Raw genomic sequence first — 12,724 nt, forward strand, 5'->3', positions numbered from 1 at the left:
CCTTTAAACCCTACTTTTCTCCTATGATCGGATGGCCATGGCAACCAACCCAATTCGATTACTTACTACTTGGATCAAGTATATCTAAATATACCAATTTCAAAATTTAAATTTCAAATTTCAAATTTTAAATTTTTGAATTTCAAATTTCAAATTTTAAATTTTGAATTTTAAATTTTGAATTTCAAATTTAAAATTTCAACCAAATTTTAAATTTCAAATTTTGAATTTCAAATTTTTGAATTTTTAATTTTGAATTTTAAATTTTTAAAAATTCAAAATTCAAATTTTGAATTTCAAATTTTGAATTTTGAATTTCGAACAACTTTAAAAATTCAAATTTTAAATTTTAAATTTCAAATTTTAAATTTTAAATTTCAAATTTTAAATTATAAACTTTTAGATTACAACTTAATCTACACATGCAAATATACATATCATATCTAAGAACCCGCTCTGATACCATTTATGGAAAAAATTCAGTGTAGGGGTAAAATGATAATTTTAAAATTTTTTCAAAATCACTATTTTACAGTGAAAATTATTAATTAATCTAATTAATTAATAAAAATTTATCCTACACTAGGATCTAAATATAATATATAGTATGCATGCATTTAAATTTGAAATTCAAATTTGAACAGTAAACACTTTACTGTAATGTGTTCAGAACACAATACCTTTGTGTAGGTAGTAGATCACCGTAATCTGATCACCGTCGGGAGAGTTTGATCATCGTGATGTAGCACACAGTGTGTCTGGCCTTTACAGATCATCCACACAAAGCTTCCGGTCTGATCGACTTCACACGAGTGCTAGCTCGTTGTATAGCCCTTTCGACGGTCGATGCTGATCGAACTCCTTCGATCGATGTTTGTTGATTCTTTGAATGCTCCAAATCATCAGCAGACATGCTTGAGAGGATGTTGAAGATCTTCCTAAAATTTGGTGGGGTCACGACACTCGTAGCTCACCTTCTCACTTTCCGAACTCCAGGCTGAAACCTTGAAGAACTCACTGAAACCCTGCACATACTTTTTCTTTCTTTTCTTTCTTTTTCTCTCGAAAGGATATAGACCTTTACCTTATACACAAGGATTTCTTACGCCCATATTTTCTCTCCAAAAATTTTCTTGCACACGCCCTACTCTTCTCCTCCTTTTAAAACAACGTCAAACATCTTATCCACGTGAGAGGATAAAGATGAGTAATTGCACATTTGAATTCAAATCAAATTTTAAATTCAAATGGAAATCAATTTATCCCTATCCACTAAGGGCATGAGAAGAGGAGGGCGTGGCTTAATTTGTGTGTGAGTGATTTCATGAGAAACATTTTCTCGTATAATAAATGGGGTGTTAAAAGAGGATAAGGTCAAGGCGCTAAGATTGGTTGCTCATTCAAATTCAAACTTTGTTTTGAATTTGAATGGCCAACCAATCATCCTTATCCACTCATATGGTGCATTAAAGTAGGGCATGAGGAGGACTTTACGTGAGGAAAAATTCATGAGAACTACCTTCTCGTGAATTCAAATGGGCGCAGTGGAAGTGAGGTGGCGCAGGGAGAATGGGTCAAGGTGGTTTCATTATTTAAACCAACCTAATTGAACCAAATAAGTTAGGCCCAATTAGACTAATTTAAACCTAACTTAATTAGACTTAATTAGGCTCAATAAAATTCTAATCAAATCAGGAATTGATTAAGCCCAACCCCTGATCATATCAGGGACCAAACCATCTCGACGATTAGGTCAACTCTTAACCTAATCAGGTCAAACCCAACTGAATCCAATTCAATTAGACTTGATCCAAAAATAATTACTTAATTAAATTGAGTTAATTAGTGATCAAATCACTAATTAAACCTCTCATAAATATTGAGTCCAAATCTGATGGGTAATCGAGCATCAGAATTCATCGATATGTAACCCTGATCGAAAAGTCCTAAACCAGTGGGACTCTTGACCCCGGTACCCAAAATGTGTGAAATTCATGATCAGAGAATCTTGATTCTCGATCACAGAATCTCAGACATGAAGAACTCTTCACCAGCTATTAGATCGGATAGGAACCTCTAATGTGTGTGACCCCACAGGTTCGAACCTAAGCCGGTAGCACAGGAACCAATTCCTGTACTAATCGAAGTGACCATCTAGCAATGGTACCCGACGATCGGATAGGTCAAATAGTCGCAATCGCAATACTCAAAACCTACGTGAATATGGTTACTGTATAATTCATCCTTTTGACCTCTGTGTTTAGGATGACTCAGGGTTAAACTATCAACCCTGATTAGATCATCTGAATCGTGCTTAACTCAAACAGTCCTGTGACTCCTCACAAAGACCACCCTGGCCAAGATTTTGCTAAATTGAAACATGACTGTACACAGCTCCTAAATTGGAGTGGTCAATCCCATCTTGATACACGGACCGACAAGTCAAGTACTTGACTACACCCAACAACCTTCCGTCACTGAATTAGAAATTCAGGTAGTCCAGTGCCTAAGTGCAATGAGTTGCTTGCAAGTCACTATGGCGGTCTCAGGTCAGAGGGATATTTATACCTATATTCCATCAGAGCAAATCTTGATAGCAGAAATAGCTCCGGAGTTGGTCACGTTCAGTATAGATGTACCCTTATATCTCACCTGTATGCCATACCAGTATCTCCACACTCATTGGTTAAGAGGACAACCAACCTATATGGCACACAATGATCTATGCTTGATAAATATTGTCATCCTTGGTAACAATGTATCATTTGGTCATGAACAGATTTAAGGACTAAACGACAAATTTTCCTTTGTTGAGTCTAAATAGTCCTAAGGACTTCACCACAACATAGGAGTTCAATAGAAGATGAAATATTTTGTGATGAAAAATACCAGAATAATTTTTATTAATTCATAATTCATGTATATATACAAAAATGAGCACAACCATCAACAGACTGACGATTGGCTTTGGGACACTATTCCCAACACAACATCTCAAATTGATTCTAGGGTTTGAGCTCCGGTTGGATAGTTTTAATTATTAAAGCTTTTAATATACATGTTAAAATTTTTAAAAATTTATATTTCACTATGTGACTAGAATCTAATAATGGTATTAGAGCCACTCTTGTTAGATTTGATCAAATAAGTACCTAAGTTGTAGTATAGATTTAATCTGATTCATATAATGCCAATATGCTGTATCGATTCCTAGCATCGATCTTAAAATCAAAAATTATTTTTGACTTTATTTGAACCATAAATTTAAATTTTAGTTATTAAATTTAGAATTTATTATAATATAAAATTTAATGATTCATGGTTGTTTGATGCTTAAATCATTTTGATTAAGGGTGTATTGTATTTACATGCCTAATTTGATTATGGTTTTGTAAGTTAACTGAACTTATTATATGTTAAGTCAAAATTATTTGTACACCCTTTGTGATTATAGTAATCATTTTGGCATAATAATATGAATGATATTATAACTTGAAAAGCATGTTCTATAGCATGAATTGTTATATGTATCTTACATATTATGTAGAAGTTAGGATGTGCTAAGACCAGTCTAAGACCCTCTATAAAAATTAAATTAAGTTGTAGTATTGGGATTCACTTACAAAATTGAATGTCAAATTCATTTGATCAATTAGTGTCTAGATAAGTGTTATAGATGATTTTCTAATTAAGTCCGTATCCTGGCCTGGCCTACTATGTTAGTGTCTAAGAAAAGCTACGAAGAGCCTCCCACCTACTTACCTGATCAATTTGATTTAATTGAGTTTTGAACTTTGATTGATTAGTGATGTCGACACTATAAAGGCCTTCCTTTATGCTTAGTCAATAGAGTATGTGATCTTAGTGAGCTTGTTGTGCTATCCACAAAGCTTACTATAGAAATTGATATGATATTGACTAAGTGCATAATGATGCTTATGGCATATTTGAATAGTGTTGTCTTGTTGTGCTATCCACAAGGATAATATTATTTGAGTATAATTATATGGGAATGAAGGGTTAACTTAACTAGATCACTATAGTTTGTTGTGCTATCCACAAGACTATGAGTGATTTAGAGGCAAAAAAAATATTGAGAATTGTATGAAGTATAATTAGTAAAGAGTTACCTATTTTTGAACTTATGAATGCTTGTTATGCTATCCACAAAATATTTGTAAGAAATAAGGATCTCAACCCCACTTAAAAATATGATGATATTTTTTATTTTTATATTTGAGAGCTATGAAATTTATTAAAATAGTGAAAAATACAATTAGATAAAAGTTCTTATCTAGTTGTGCATGTCATCATGAGTTGTTCGCTTATAGTATTCTTGTTATTGTAGATTAACTGCATAATGGCATCCTCACTATCACTATGTGGCATACTAGATGCAAACAAATTGATCAGACCAAATTATGTGGACTGATTGAGAAACTTCAGAATAGTTCTCATATAGGAAAAAATCTCTTATATACTGGATACCCCTACATCCAATATGATCGGAGAAGATACATCCAAGGAGGAAAAGGCCACATATAAAATATGAAAGGATGACAGTGTAACTTTCAAATGTATCGTGCTTGCCTCCATGAACAATAAGCTTCAAAGGCAGCATGAAGGCATGGATGTTCCTTCTATACTCTTTAATCTAAAGGAGTTATATAAAGAATGAAGCCGAACTGCTAGATATAAGATATCTAAGTAGTTGTTCCACACCAAGATGAGTGAAGGCACATCCGTACAAACTTATATCCTTAAGATGATTGATCTGATCACTCATCTGGGATAATTAGGTTTCACCATAGATGGTGAGCTTAGTCAGGATTTGATCTTACAGTTACTCTCCGATTCCTTCTCACAGTTTGTCATTAACTTTCATTTGAACAAACTGAATATTAGCCTGTCTGAACTGCTAAATATGCTTAAAATAGTAGAGAGTCATTTCAAGAGTGAAGAGATTCTAGTTCTTCTCATAGATAAGATCTTTAAAAAAAAAGGCAAGAAGGATTTTAAGAAAAAGATGAACCCTAAGACTAGCATCTTAAAGATGAAGGTGAAGAAGGTCTCCACCAAAGGTACTTGCTATCATTGCGGCAAGGATGAGCACTGGAAGAGAAATTATAAGAAATATCTTGCAATTTTAAAGTACAAAGAAGCAAACATTGCTAAAAGTTTGTATATGATACAAACAAACTTATCATTAAGTACTTCAATTTTAGATTCTTGGGTATTGGATACTGTCTATGGCTCATATCTTTGCAAATCGTTGCAGGGTCTATAGAAAATAAGAAATCTAAATGAAGGTGACTTTATGCTGTTCAACACTAGTGGAGAGTCTATCCAGATCGAAGCCGTAGTCACCAGGATGTTGAAGTTACCTTCAAGCAAAGTTTTAAAACTAAAGATCTGTTATTATATTTTTAAAATTATTAGAAATATTATTTTTGTACTTTTGTTATTAGAATAAGATTTTGAAATAAAAGCTAAGAACAATGGTTATTCTATTTATCTTTCTAATAAATTTTATAAAAATACTTACATTGATAATGGTCTTTGTTGGGTTTTAGAGGCACAGTGAAAGGGTTAGGTGTTTAAAATTTTCATTCAAAATATCTGATGCTCTAAAAATCGTAATGTCCAAAAATCCTTGATTATATCAATCAAAGTACAATAAATATAAACTAGGATAAGAAGAACACCTGTAGCACTAATCTAATTTTCATAAGGTATCCAAGTGTCCACCCTCCAATGATGATCCACACAGAAATTAGATCAAAGACAGCACTCCTCTTTGACCTTGCTTTAAGAGTTCTAGCCCTTAGAACTCGATTAGCCCTGTATCGGTCAGGCTTCTCCAAGAACCTGACTCGACTCTCTTAGATCTTTTTTTAGACTTTTATTCTCTTTCTTTAGGACCTTCTTGATCTATTTTTGGATCAGATAAGGCTTTGTCTTAAATCCCAAAGTCTTGTCCTAAAACTAAGATAGGTTTGTAAGAAAGAAGGGAGAGTAACAGAGAGAAATTGGAAAGCTTTCTGAATTCATCAGGTACCCAGTGCCCAGGCCTTTTTATAGCCATCAGAGGGGCACCAAAATGAAGGGATATGCCTCACTCAAAAGTCATATCTGATATGAATATCAGAGATAAGAGTTTGTTCAAGCAGAAGGACTCTTATCAATGATACGTCGATCAGCACCTTCACCTGAGTGTGCATCCAGAGAAGGGATGTTTTTGTTGGGAATAGTGTCCCAAAGCCAATCGTCAGTCTGTTGACGGTTGTGCTCATTTTTATATTTGTACATGAATTATGAATTAATAAAAATTATTTTAGTATTTTTCATCACAAAATGTTTCATCTTCTAATGAACTTCTATGTTGTGGTGAAGTCCTTAGGACTATTTAGACTCGACAAAGGAGGATTTATCGTTTAGTCCTTAAATTTGTTCACAACCAAATGATACGTTGTTACCAAGGATGACAACGTTTATCAAGAATAGGTCATTGTGTGCAATATAGGTTGGTTGTCCTCTTAACCAATGAGTGTGGAGATACTGGTACGGCATACAGGTGAGATGTAAGGGTACATCTGCACTGAACGTGACCAACTCCGGAGCTATTTCTGTTGTCAAGATTTGCTCCGATGGAATATGGGTATAAATGTCCCTCCGACCTGAGACCACCACAGTGACTTGCAAGCAACTCACTGCACTTAGACACTGGACTACCTGAATTTCTAATTTAGTGATGGAAGGCTGCTGGGTGTAGTTAAGTACTTGACTTGTCGGTGCGTGTGTCAAGATGGGATTGACCACTCCAGTTTAGGAGCTGTGTACAGTCATATTTTAATTTAGCAAAATCTTGGCCAGGGTAGTCCTTGTGAGGAGTCACAGGACTGTTTGAGTTGAGCACGATTCGGATGATTTGATCAGGGTTGACAGTTTAACCTTGAGTCGTCCTAAACACAGGGGTCAAAAGGATAAATTATACAGTAACCATATTCATGTAGGTTCTGAGTGTTGCGATTGTGACTTTTCGATCTATCCGGACGTCGGGTACCATTGCTAGATAGTCACTTCGATTAGTACAAGAATTGATTCCTATGCTACCGGCTTAGGTTCGAACCTGCGGGGTCACACACATTAGAGGTTCCTATCTGATCTGATGGCTGATGTAGAATCCTACATATTTGGGACTCAATGATCGAGAATCAAAATTTTTTGATCACGAGTTCCACACATTATGGGTACCGGGGTCAAGAGTCCCACTGGTTGGGACTTTTCGATCAGGATTACATATCGATGAATTCTGATGCCCGATTGCCCATCAGATTTGGACTCAATATTTATGAGAAGTTTAATTAGTGATTTGATTGCTAATTAACTCAATTTGATTGAGTAATTATTTTTAGATCAAGTCCAATTGAATTGGATTCAGTTGGGTTTGACCCGATTAGGTTAAGAGTTGACCTAATCATCAAGATGGTTTGGTCCCTGATTTGATCAGGGGTTGGGCTTAGTCAATTTTTGATTTGATTAAGATTTTATTGAGCCTAATTAAGCCTAATTAAGTTGGGTTTAAATTAGTCTAATTGGACCTAACTTATTTGGTTCAATTAGGTTGGTTTAAATAATTAAACCACCTTGACCCAATCTCCATGCGCCACCTCACTTCCATTGCACCCATTTGAATTCATGAGAAGGAACTTCTCATGAATTATTTTCTCACGCCAAGCCCTCTCCATACCCCATTTTAATGTGCCATATGAATGGATAAGGATGATTGGTTGGCCATTCAAATTCAAAATAAAGTTTGAATTTGAATGGGCAATCAATCTTTGCACCTTATCCCTTTTTTTACGCTCCATTTATTACATGAGAAAAGGTTTCTCATGAAATCACTCCATGCATAATTTAAGCCACGCCTCATGCCTTTAGTGGATAAGGGATGAGTTGGTGTCCATTTGAATTCAAAATTTGATTTGAATTCAAATGTGCAATTACTCATCTTTATTCTTTCTTTTGGATAAGACGTTTGACGTTGTTATAAAAGGAGGAGAAGAGTGGGGCGTGCAAGAAGAAGATTTTTGAAGAAAATTTTGAGGCATGAGAAGTCTTGTGCATGAGAAAGAAGTCCATATCCTTCCAAGAGAAAAAGAAAGAAAAGAAAGAAAAGTGGATGCAAGGTTTTCGATGAGTTTCCTAGAGTTTTAGCCTGGGGTTCGGAAAGTAAAAAAATGAGCTACGAGTGTCGTGAGCCCACAAAATCTCAAAAAGATCTTCAACATCCTCTCAAGCATGTCTGTTGATGATCTGGTGCATCCAAAGAATCGACAGACATCGATCAAAGGAGTTCGATCAGCATCGACCGTCAAAAGGGCTCTACAATGAGCTAGCACTCGTGAGGAGTCGATCAGATCGAGAACTTCATGTGGACGATCCGCAGAGGCCAGACACACTGTGTGGCTACATCATGATGATTAGACTCTCCCAACGGTGATCAGATTGCGGCGATCTACTACCCGCACAAAGGTATTATGTTCTGAACACATTACAGTAAAGTGTTTACTGTTTGAATTTGAATTTCAAATTTAAATGAATGCATGATATATATCATATTTAGATCTTAGTGTAGGATAAATTTATATTAATTAATTAGATTAATTAATATTTTTCCACTATAAAATCATAATTTTAAAAAAATTTTAAAATTATCATTTTACCCCTACACTGAATTTTCCCACATATGGTATCAGAGCAGGTTCTTAGATATGATATATATATTTGCATGCATAGATTAAGTTGTAATCTAAAAGTTTAAATTTGAAATTTGAAATTCAAAATTTAAAATTTGAATTTTGAATGTTGTTCGAAATTCAAAATTCAAAAATTTGAAATTCAAAATTTAAAATTTGAAATTTGAAATTCAAAATTTGAAATTCAAAATTTAAAATTTGAATTTTGAAAGTTGTTCAAAATTCAAAATTCAAAAATTTAAAATTTAAAATTTAAAATTTGAATTTTGAAATTTGAAATTTGAAATTCAAAATTCAAAAATTTGAAATTCAAAATTTAAAATTCAAAATTGAAATTCAAAATTTTGAAATTTAAAATTTAAAATTTGTTTGAAATTTAAAATTCAAAATTTAAAATTTGAAATTTAAAATTTGAAATTTAAATTTTGAAATTGGTATATTTAGATATACTTGATCCAAGTAGCAAGTAATCGAATTGGGTTGGTTGCCATGGCCGTCCGGTCATAGGAGAAAAGTAAGGTTTAAAGGCCCTCTCCTCCCATTCGATGGGGTCTCCTATGGCGGTAGAAGGTAGGGGTGCCGCTGCAATTATATCCAACGCAGATGAAGCAGCAAAAGAATTAATTGTAAAGGTTCAATTGTAAAATTTATCATGAATGTGTTAGATTAGATCTAAAGGAATATTCATGATTTATTTTGATTGAGTTATTTTTTGTTATGTAATTAGCAATGGGACTGCTATTTATGAAATGTGCTGATCTATTTGTGAAATGAGTCAACATATTTGATGAACAGAAAATAAAACTTTTCAAATTTAAAAATTATTTTCAAAATGCCAAACCCTGACCCATCAGCCCAAATACTTAATTAAAAGAATTAAGTATTGTCTAGTAGGTCTAAAATTGTGAATTAAGACCTAAGACAATTGCATAAACTTGTGGGTCAATGGGTTAGATGGATTAGGTCCATAATTGGGTTAGACCTAAGGTTAGCTTAAAGAAATGGACTAAATTAGAGTAATTGGTCAAATCTAATCAAAAGTTGAATTAGATTAGGTCAAGGATACTCTAGACTCAACTTCAATAGTTGTAGTTGAATGGGTCCATGTCTTTAACTAGACCAAGATGGACTTAATTCATGGCTACGCGGTGGAACCCTATTTACTAAGTTGATCAAATTAAAACTAATGAACCGGTTGGTGTCTAAGGTAAGTTTGGCAGTTTGACCAGTGGTTTTTAAGCGGGAGCTACTCGCAGTGATTCGATCTCTGACGAGTTAATGGCTTATCCCCACCACTGATCTCACTTACCTGGCCAACCTGGTGAATTAGATTTTGATTAGATCACTTGGTGATGAGGGCTCACCCATGTCATTAGGTAAATCAGTTTGACTAATTTAGGTGCTCCTAATGCCAGCTTTAATTAAATTTTTTTTTAATCTGACTTGGTGAAGTCAGTGGGAGGATTGAAATTGGCTGGATATTTTTTTTATTCATCTATCCTTTAATAAAATTCTCAAAAATTATTAGGTCCCTAAAAATGATTAAGTTATATTGATAACTAAGTCATAGCCTCCCATTAAGTGAGTGATAATGAGTCCATTAGTTTAATAATCATTGGAGGCCCAAAGGCCTGGTGCTTATTAACTAATGGAATTATCATTCATAATATGATAATTTGGTTTGAGTCTTTCTGATGGTGGTCAGGTTGGCCGGCCAAAGTTGGGCCTGATCATTTATTGGTCCGATTCACCAAATCAAATCATGTTAATGGTTGGACCTAACCAGAGCTTTTCAGTAGAGGCCAAAGCCTACTGATTAGGTTCTGGGGCAAAATCAATTACTAAAAGTTGTTTAGAGAAACAACTGGTTATGAACCTACCCATAGATGCACATGAGTTGACCAACCAAAGTTGGGCTCGTGTGTAGTCTGTGTGGATTCTAGTACCCACTAAGGAATTAAAGTAATTCTTCGAATTGGAGGTTGAGGCTACCAGTTCGTAAAAATACTAGAAAAAACTTTAGACTAAAGTCCAAGTCTTTAGTATTTATAATTTATGTACTAATAGAGGTCTGATTTTCTTTTATGCAGCTATGGCCACTAGCCTGACGCTCCGGTCATTATTAGATAATGACAAGCTCATGGGACCTAATTTGATAGCTGGTATCGAAAATTAAAAATTGTCCTTGAGCATGAGCGGACCCTTTATGTAGTAATGGATCTGGCACCTGAGGAGCCAGCCCCGAACGTTAGAGGGATGGTCCGAGATACTTATCAGAAGTGGCTCAACGACCACACTACCGTTCGGTGCATTATGCTGGCGGCAATGAATGATGAGTTCAGCCACAGGTTCGAGAACGCCCAGCCACAGGAGATGCTTCAAATGTTGAACGACTCCTTTGGCATTCCTGACGATGTTGAAAGGCACAAAACTAGTTATGCCATTTTCAATGCTCGGATGAGGGATGGAGCCTCAGTCACTGATCATGTACTGTACATGATCGAAATGATTGAGCGCCTAAGTAAACTAGGCTTTCCCCTGCACGAGCAGCTTGGTAAGGATGCGATCCTTAATTCATTTCCCAAGTCCTTCCTCCCCTTCCTTACTCATTTTCGGATGACAAAGCCTGCTGTGAACTACCATGGTTTGTTGGGGTTGCTGCAGAACTTTGAGAAGGATCACCAGCTCCATAAGGAGTCGGTGAATGTTGTGGGAGGGTCTTCTTCTGGTCGTCGACCCTTTAAGAAAGGGAAGAAGAAGAACAAGAAGAAGAAGAATAAGAAGGTATAGCTGCATGCTGGGACGTCTGCACAGGGTCAGACCAAGAAGCGCAAGCCCGACCAGAGCCAAGCAGAGTGCTTCTTTTGCAAGAAGCAGGGGCACTGGAAGAGGATCTGTCCTCTATACATTGCCTCCCTAGATCCGAACAGGCCGAAGAAGAAGCAAGGTACTTATATGATAACACCTTGCAACTTTTTCATTTGTGATACTACTGTCTGGGTATTGGATACCGGAAGCTCTTATCATATTTGCAATTCGATACAGGGTCTGTAGGTTAGTAGGAGATTTGATGAAGGCGAGAGATTCTTGAACGTTGGAGATGGAAGCAAAGTTTCAGTTCTAGCATTAGGAATCATGAACCTTGTAATCAATTCTCGAAACGTAATTCTGAGTGAATGTCACTATTGTCCAAGCTTTTTATTAAATATTATTTCTGTAGGCCTTTTGACCATGAACGGTTATCAATTTTTAATAAAAAAAAATATTTGCAATATCATTTTGAATGGTATTACAATGTTTGTTGGATAACTTAATAATGGAATTTACTTTCTATCACAACTTGTTAATGTGGTTCAAACCTCTGGTAAACGTCCTAGAATAGATAATGTGTCAGAAGTCTACCTTTGGCACTATAGGCTAGGTCATATCAATAAGAACAGGATAAACAGGTTGGCTCAAGAAGGAATTCTTGAAGTAGGTGATTGTGAATCACTTCCAACTTGTGAGTCCTGTCTTCCTGGTAAAATGACCAAATCACCTTTTATTGGAAAAGGTGAGTGAGCCAGTGAACTCTTGGGTCTGGTACATTCTGATGTATGTGGACCTATGAGCTCAAGTGCAAGAGGTGGATATTTCTACTTCATAACCTTCACAGACGACCTATCGAGGTATGGGTATGTCTATTTAATGAAGCATAAATCGGAGTCGTTTGAAATGTTCAAACTATTCCGAAATGAAGTAGAAAAATAAACTGGGAAGTGTATTAAAACTCTTCGATCTGATCGAGGAGGTGAATACCTCTCCAATAATTTTCTGATATATCTTGGGAAGAATGGGATTCTCTCTCAGTGGACTTCTCCTGGAACACCACAACATAATGGTGTATCTGAAAGGAGGAATCGGACCTTGTTGGATATGGTTCGATCCATGATGGGGTTTCCTGATCTGTCGATCTTCCTCTGGAG

Source organism: Elaeis guineensis, chromosome 2, assembly GCF_000442705.2.
Source record: "Elaeis guineensis isolate ETL-2024a chromosome 2, EG11, whole genome shotgun sequence".
NCBI lineage: Eukaryota > Viridiplantae > Streptophyta > Magnoliopsida > Arecales > Arecaceae > Elaeis > Elaeis guineensis.